This window comes from Arachis hypogaea, chromosome 4 (genome assembly GCF_003086295.3).
Source record: "Arachis hypogaea cultivar Tifrunner chromosome 4, arahy.Tifrunner.gnm2.J5K5, whole genome shotgun sequence".
NCBI classification, from domain to species: Eukaryota; Viridiplantae; Streptophyta; class Magnoliopsida; order Fabales; family Fabaceae; genus Arachis; species Arachis hypogaea.
This window is the reverse complement of record NC_092039.1, coordinates 122,190,632-122,198,675: the sequence shown is the minus strand read 5'-3', so window position 1 is coordinate 122,198,675 and position 8,044 is coordinate 122,190,632.

Below are 8,044 nucleotides of genomic sequence, written 5' to 3'. Positions count from 1 at the left end.
TTCGTCTATTTCGATAGGAATCATTGCCTCCATCCCGTAAGCTAGTCGGAACGGTGATTCTCCCGTTGTAGAGTGTGGGGTTGTACGATACGCCCATAGTACCTGGGGGAGCTCCTCGGCCCATGCCCCTTTGGCCTCTTGGAGTCTTCGTTTTAACCCTGCCAAGATGACTTTATTTGCAGCCTCTGCTTGTCCGTTGGCTTGTGGGTGCTCGACTAAGGTGAATTGCTGTTTGATTTTTAGTTCGGCTACTAAGTTCTGAAAGCTTGTGTCCGTGAACTGTGTTCCGTTGTCCGTTGTGATGGAGTAGGGGACTCCGAACCTCGTGACAATGTTTTTGTATAGGAATTTGCGGCTTTTCTGAGCCGTAATGGTGGCTAAGGGTTCAGCTTCGATCCACTTTGTGAAGTAGTCGACCCCTACTATGAGGTATTTGACTTGCCCTGGTCCTTGGGGGAACGGGCCGAGTAGGTCAAGTTCCCATTTTGCGAAGGGCCATGGTGCGGTGATGCTGATAAGGTCTTCTGGTGGTGCCTTGTGGAAATTGGCGTGTTTTTGGCAGGGGGCATATTTTCACGAATTCCGTCGAGTCTTTCTGCAAGGTCGGCCAGTAGAACCCGGCTCGGACTACCTTTTTGGACAATGCCCGAGCTCCGAGATGGTTCCCACACATGCCTCCGTGGACTTCTTCGAGGACGTTCTTTGTTTCTGAGGTCGGGACGCACCGAAGGAGGGGATTTGTGAATCCTCTTCTGTATAATACGCCGTGAATTAGTGTATAATTATGGGCATCTTTCGTGAGTCTTTTAGCTTCTTTTCTTTCGGCGGGAAGAGTTCCCGACTTCAGGTAGCTGAGTATGGGGGTCATCCATCCTTGCTGTTGGTTGGATATATTCAGTGTTTCTTCCTCTCTTAGCACGGAGGGGGATTGTAAAGTTTCCTGGAGGAGACTTCTGTTGTTGCCTCCGGGCTTGGTGCTGGCGAGCTTTGAGAGGGCGTCTGCCCGGGCGTTTTGTTCCCGAGGTATGTGCTGGATTTGTATTTCTGAAAAGTGGCGTAATTGTGCCTGTGTTTGATCCAGGTATTTTTTCATAGTTGGGTCTTTGGCCTGGTAGCTTCCATTTACTTGAGATGTGACGACCTGGGAGTCGCTGAAGATCGTGATTCTCTGGGCTCCGACCTCTTCGGCTAGTTTTAGACCTGCTAGTAGGGCCTCGTATTCGGCTTGGTTGTTCGAAGCCTGGAACTCGAATTTTAGGGATAGTTCTATCCGTGTTCCTTGGTCGCTTTCGAGTATAACCCCGGCTCCGCTTCCTGTTTTGTTTGAGGACCCGTCGACATACAGATTCCATGAGAGTGGGGTTCCAGGGGTCTCAGTATATTCTGCGATGAAGTCGGCTAGGTACTGAGATTTTATGGCAGTCCGGGCTTCATAGTGGAGGTCGAACTCGGACAGTTCCACCGCCCATTGTAGTATTCGTCCTGCCAGGTCTGTTTTTTGCAGGATGTGTCTCATGGGTTGGTTTGTCCGGACTTTGATGGTGTGGGCATGAAAGTAGGGACGGAGCCTCCGAGCTGTGAATACTAGGGCGTAGGCGAATTTTTCTATTTTCTGATAGTTTAATTCGGCCCCTTGTAGTGCCTTGCTTACAAAGTATACGGGGTGTTGTCCTTGGTCATTTTCCCGTATTAATGCTGAAGCGACTGCCCGATGTCTGACCGAGAGGTATAATACGAGCTCTTCCCCTCTTAAAGGTCGGGTTAGGATTGGTGGCTGCCCGAGGAATTCCTTGAATTCTTGAAAGGCTTTTTCGCACTCCGGGGTCCACGAGAAGGGTTTCCCTTTCTTTAGGAGTGAGTAGAGAGGTAGTGATTTTATCGCTGATCCTGCCAAAAATCTTGATAGGGCGGCCAGCCTTCCATTCAGCTGTTGTACTTCTTTGACACAGGTCGGGCTTTTCATATTGAGTATCGCTTGGCATTTGTCCGGGTTTGCTTCGATGCCCCTTTGAGTCAACATGAAGCCTAAGAATTTTCCGGCTTCTGCGGCGAAGGTGCACTTTGTCGGGTTGAGTCTCATGTTGTGTTTTCTGAGGGTGCCGAAGACACTGGTGAGGTCGGTCAGCAAGTTTCCGTCTTCTTGTGTCTTTACCAGCATGTCGTCGACGTACACCTCTAGTTGTAGTCCGATGTGCTCTGAGAACACTTTGTTCATTAGCCTCTGGTAGGTTGCCCCTGCGTTCTTCAGCCCGAAGGGCATTACTACGTAGCAGTAGTTTGCCTTTGGGGTTATGAACGAGGTCTTTTCTTGGTCGGGTCCGTACATCGGGATTTGATTGTATCCCGAGTATGCGTCCATGAAGGAGAGATATCTATAGCCTGAGGCTGCGTCTACTAAGGCGTCGATGTTTGGTAGTGGATATGGGTCCTTGGGGCAGGCTTTGTTGAGATCCGTGTAATCGACGCACATCCTCCATTTTCCGTTGGGCTTTTTTACCAGGACCACGTTTGCGAGCCATAGGGGGTATTTTACTTCCCGAATGAACCCTGCATCTAGTAATGCTTGTACCTGTTCTTCTATTGCTTGCATGCGCTCAGGCCCGAGTTTCCGGCGTCTTTGTTGGACAGGTCTGGACCCCGGGTATACTGATAGCTTATGGCACATCAGGTCGGGGCTTATGCCTGGCATGTCGGAGGCTTTCCAGGCGAAGAGGTCGGAATTCTCCTTTAAGAGGGTTATGAGTTCCTCCTTTAGGCCTGCTTCGAGGTTTGCTCCTACGTTTGTTATCTTTTCAGGTGTGTTCCCGATTTGGATTTTTTCGGTTTCTCCCTCTGGTTGTGGCCGGAGGTCTTCTCGGGTTTGAACTCGTCCGAGTTCTATTGTATTGACCTCTTTCCCTTTTAGGCTCAGGCTTTCGTTGTAGCATCACCGTGCTAGTTTTTGGTCGCCTTTTAGGGTAGCGATTCCCTTTGTGGTAGGGAACTTCATACAGAGGTGTGGGGTTGAGACTATAGCTGCTAGTCTGTTTAGGGTTGGTCGCCCAATGAGGGCATTGTATGCTGAAGTGACGTTGACTATAATGTAGTCGATGCTTAATGTTCTAGATTGCTCGCCTCTTCCAAAGGTAGTATGTAGTGAGATGTATCCTAGGGGATGGATCGGGGTGTCCCCTAGTCCAAATAAGTCGGTGGGATAGGCCTTTAGCTCTTTTTCTTCAAGTCCGAGTTTGTCGAAGGCCGTTTTGAACAGGATATCTGCTGAGCTTCCCTGGTCAACCAGGGTTCGATGTAGGTTGGCGTTTGCTAAGATGATGGTGATTACCATTGGATCGTCGTGCCCGGGTATTACCCCTTGAGCATCTTCTCGGGTAAACGAGATAGTAGGTAATTCGGGCAGGGGGCTGTCTTCTCGGACATGATAGACGTCTTTGAGGTGTCTTTTTCGCGAGGATCTGGATGTTCCTCCGCCTGCAAAACCTCCATTTATCATGTGAACGTGCCTTTCAGGGGTTCGCGGGGTTTGCTCAGCCCGATCTTCGTTATCTCCCCTCCTTCTCTTTTTGGTCTCTTCTCCCCTCTCTGCTATGTATCTGTCGAGTTTTCCTTCTCTGGCTAGCTTTTCTATAACATTTTTTAGGTCGTGGCAGTCGTTAGTAGAATGACCGTAGAGCTTGTGGTATTCACAGTATTCGGACCGATCTCTCCCTGCTCTCTTGTGTTTTAGAGGTCGGGGCGGTGGGATTTTTTCGGTGTGGCATACTTCTCTGTAGACGTCTACCAGGGAAACTCGGAGGGGAGTGTAGCTATGGTACTTCCGTGGCTTGTCCGAGTTGGATTCTTCTTTCTTCTTCTGTTCCCGATCTCGATCTCGGAACGGGTAGGTTGATTCTTTCCTAGAAGAGTCTCTTAGCTGGGAGGTTTCCTCCATGTTGATATATTTTTCTGCCCGTTCCTGCACTTCGTATAGGGAGGTCGGGTATCGTTTGGATAGAGATTGGCTAAACGGTCCCTCTTTTAGGCCGTTTGCTAGTCCCATGATGGCTGCTTCAGTGGGCAAGTGTTGTATGTCCAGGCAGGCTTTGTTGAATCGCTCCATGTACTCTCGGAGAGTTTCTTGGTTACCTTGTATGATCCCGAGTAGACTGGGGGCATGTTTTGCCTTGTCCTTTTGAATGGAGAACCTTGTTAGGAATTTTTTGGTTAGGTCTTCGAAGCTGGTGATTGATCTTGGTGGCAGGTTGTCGAACCACTTCATGGCTGACTTGGTGAGAGTGGTGGGGAAGGCTTTGCACCGAATCGCGTCGGAGGCGTCGACTAGGTACATTCTGCTTCTGAAGTTGCTGAGGTGGTGACTTGGATCGGTGGTGCCGTCGTATAGATCCATATCGGGTGGCTTAAAGTTCCGCGGTACCTTCTCCTTCATGATCTCTTGCGTGAAGGGATCATGGTTGCCTTCGGGGGTGGGATCGCGGTCCGTCCGATCTTTCAGGTTGGCCTCTATTTTCCGCAGTTTTTCTTCTAATTCTCTGCGCTTGCGAGCCTCCTTTCTCAAATCTTGTTCAGTTTCTTTTTGCTTTTTTATGTCCTCTTCGAGCTGTTTCAGTCGGTTTTGTTGTGCTCGGACTGCTTCTAGAATTTCCGAGCTCTTTTCTTTTTCGGGATTTTGTGGATCTTTGTCTGGGAGTGATGTCTTTGGGCGATTCTGTTTGTTTCCTCCTGGAGTGCGTGGTGATAGAGGGCTGTCCGGTCGTTCTCCGGTGTCGACTTCCTCTTCTTGTTCTGATGCAGCGTGGTCATTGTTGAGAGGGTCGTCCGCCATGGTAGAGGGATGATTTCCAGGTTCCCCGGCAACGGCGCCAATGTTCCGAGGGTTACCTGAAACGTGTAGCTCGGTCGTCTGGCAAGACCCGAGGTGGGGGTTCCGTGACCCGAGCTTGATGTGCTGAGCGGCTGGGGGTTGTACCTGCAATGACACTCTGATGCTTAAGTTAGCATGGGTCCAAGCAGATATGTGTAGAATATAGAATCTGAGTTATACCTGGGTGCTCCAGTGTATTTATAGTAGTTTGGCTGTGATCTTCCCTGGATAAGATATTCTTATCTTATCTTATCTTTTGGGAGTTTTATCCCTATCTTTGTGGAACCGCCTTTCTCTAGGCCTTTTCGGCTTTTTAGTTTTTGGGCTGCGTTCCTTTTGATGGGCCTTCTTAGCTTTGTTGTCCGAGGTCCGACCTCAGGCGTGGGCCTTGGGACGAGGTCGGACCTTTCATGGATTTTGCCGATTTGGAGGAGCTCGGTCAGGGTATGAACACTTACAAACCTCATTGTTTGCCTTTTTCCATGAGACTCAAGACATGACAAAATTAAACAGAAAAATACAAAACAGAAAACATTGAAGGAGAAGAAGAACTGCTAGCTTAGGTAGCTCTGAGAACTCTGTGCCTTACACTCTCAAACCTTACTCCTTAAATCAAACCATGACTGTTCACCCCTTTTATAGAGAAGTGAAGCCTTCACAGTTGAAACACAAACACCCGAGCTTAGCTTTCTTTCCTTCAACAAAAACCGGTTCGGCCACCAAGAGAGAAGAGATAACACATGCAGAAACCAACATGCAAATACCTCTAGTCCATCCTTGATCATCATCCTTCATCAATCCGAGCTCTCCATTCTTGGCTTCCTCTCCAAGATGGATTTCTGGCCCTTGATGCTTCATGATGATGATGACTTCATCTGCTTCAATCTCTGACTTCAACCATCACTTCGCCACTCTAGCTACTCCCTGTGGTGGTTGATCAGAATCGAAGACAAGTCACGCCTCCAAGATCTTTCTGCTGGCCGAATCTTCTTCTTTCTTTTTGGGTATGGAGGATCCGAGATTATCTCACCAAATCTAACCATATTTGGTGATTATCTCAGCCACTACATACTTTTTGTTTTCTTGCCATCATTGTGATGGACTTGTAGCTTGTCCTTCCTTCCTTTCGGTAGCTTACATTTGCTTCCATGGAGGCCATTGTTTCCTGTGTATTAACCGAAGAAAGGAGGAAAGAGATGAGAGAGAAGAGAGAGGATGAAGAAAAGCAATAAAGTGAGTTTGAATGAATTAAACAAAATGAGTTGCTTTTACTTCCCTTTGCTTTGAGTAGCGTATACTCATAATGATTCCCATCAAATCAAAGTTAATTTCTCTCTCATAGTTCCAAAGCTAGCATATTAAATTTGAAATTCATTCTTAGCAAGCAATGGAATCCGTTGGAAGCTTCATGGATTCGATGAATGCATGGAAACATTAATATTTTTGGGCTTGGTTGCAATAAGGATTGTTCTTGGCCCAAATAAAAGCATTTGCTTTCCTGATGCATATTGGATTCGGATCACACAAGTTGGTTATACACCAACAATACATTTTTGGGCTTGCAAGTATAAGACTGGCCCAATCCAAATCAGCTTTAATAAAAACCATTTGTATTAATGCTGAATAATCTTTAATCAAATTGGGCTTGCTGCATGTTTCTTTATTTTCGGCCCAATTAATGTCCTGCATTACAAAATTATTAGTTAGCATATAATTTATGAAGATTGAACTAGTAATTTTGCAATTAACTATTTTAATAATGTTTGTTCATCACAAAAATTAATTTGGAGTTTTCCAAACTCATCAATCTCCCCCTTGATGACAAACATTATTAAAATTGAAATGGAAAGAAATTAAAGATTAGAGTACAAGTACTCCCTTTGAGGATTGAATTTCTTCCCTTACAAAATGTCTCATGGCTCCCCCTTAATATGTGCTACTTTTACCAAGGGAAGCATAACCTGTAAATTTTAATCAAGCTCCAAAATAACAATGTTATTCAACATATTTATTTGAGAATGTTGAATGCTTGATTTATGAGCAGAGTTTGGTGATAATCAAAACTCATTTGTTATCATAATTGAATTTCTGCTCAAACTAAAAAATTACAAATTTCAAAAACATTCGAAACATTTTCCTGTTCAACATGTCAGAGCAGAGTAGCATAAAGGAAAATATTTGTAGAGCAAAATAAGGCAGTTTTTGATACTTTTCATAATTTAAAGGAACTGCCAAAAATACATTTTCAAACCAATAAATCTATCAATGATTAATCCATAGTCAAACATAAAAAATCAAGCATAATTATAAATCAGATGCCAAATCAAAATTAACTAAACATGATAAACCCAATGCAGTTTGAACAATGTAAATATTGTCATCAGCTAATATGCGTCTTTCGAACGAGGGAGATCATGAATTTTCAATTTTGAAAATTTCATCCCTGTTCTTATCCTTCTTCTCCCCTGTTTTCTTTGTTTCCTATTTCAATTTTGGAAACTTATTTTCCTCCCCCTTTTGTCATCATGGGGACACCTACACAAAATATGAAGGATACCACAAAATAATGATAACAACAAAATAACAACAAAAGATAACAGAAGTATATCCAAGTGTCACAGAGCAGGGAGTTTGAAGTTACGCTCATACAACAAAAAAGGATTGAGCCTACTTGAGCCAATATCAGATAAAATTAAACAACAGCCATCAATCATCAGAAAGATTGAATTCTGAACCAGAATCCGCTTCAAAGTTTCCTGTCCCCATTGCATCATCAAAGTTCTTTATCATGAAGCCAACTCTATCATGACATTTCTTCCAAGCCCTTTCCTGTTCTTGCTCCAATTTTCTGGCAGTCTTGTGGGATTTGAACATCAGTTTTGACATGTTGCGCATCTCATGGAGAACCTCTCGGATTGATTCATTAACATTTGAGGGCTCAGGATGGCTCTCCAGATCACTGAGAGACGGTTCAGAGGGAACAGATTTCTTGCTCTTTTTGCCCGAAATTCCTCCTCCTTTGATCATTGAAATCTTGTTCTCAACAGTTTCATTAGTCAAATCAACCTTAAAATACTCAAATATACATGTAAGAAACATGCCATATGGAAGATTAGCCTTTTTGGTACTTTTCACTGCTTCCCACATATGACGTATCATAACATAAGCAAATGAAATTTGGGAAGA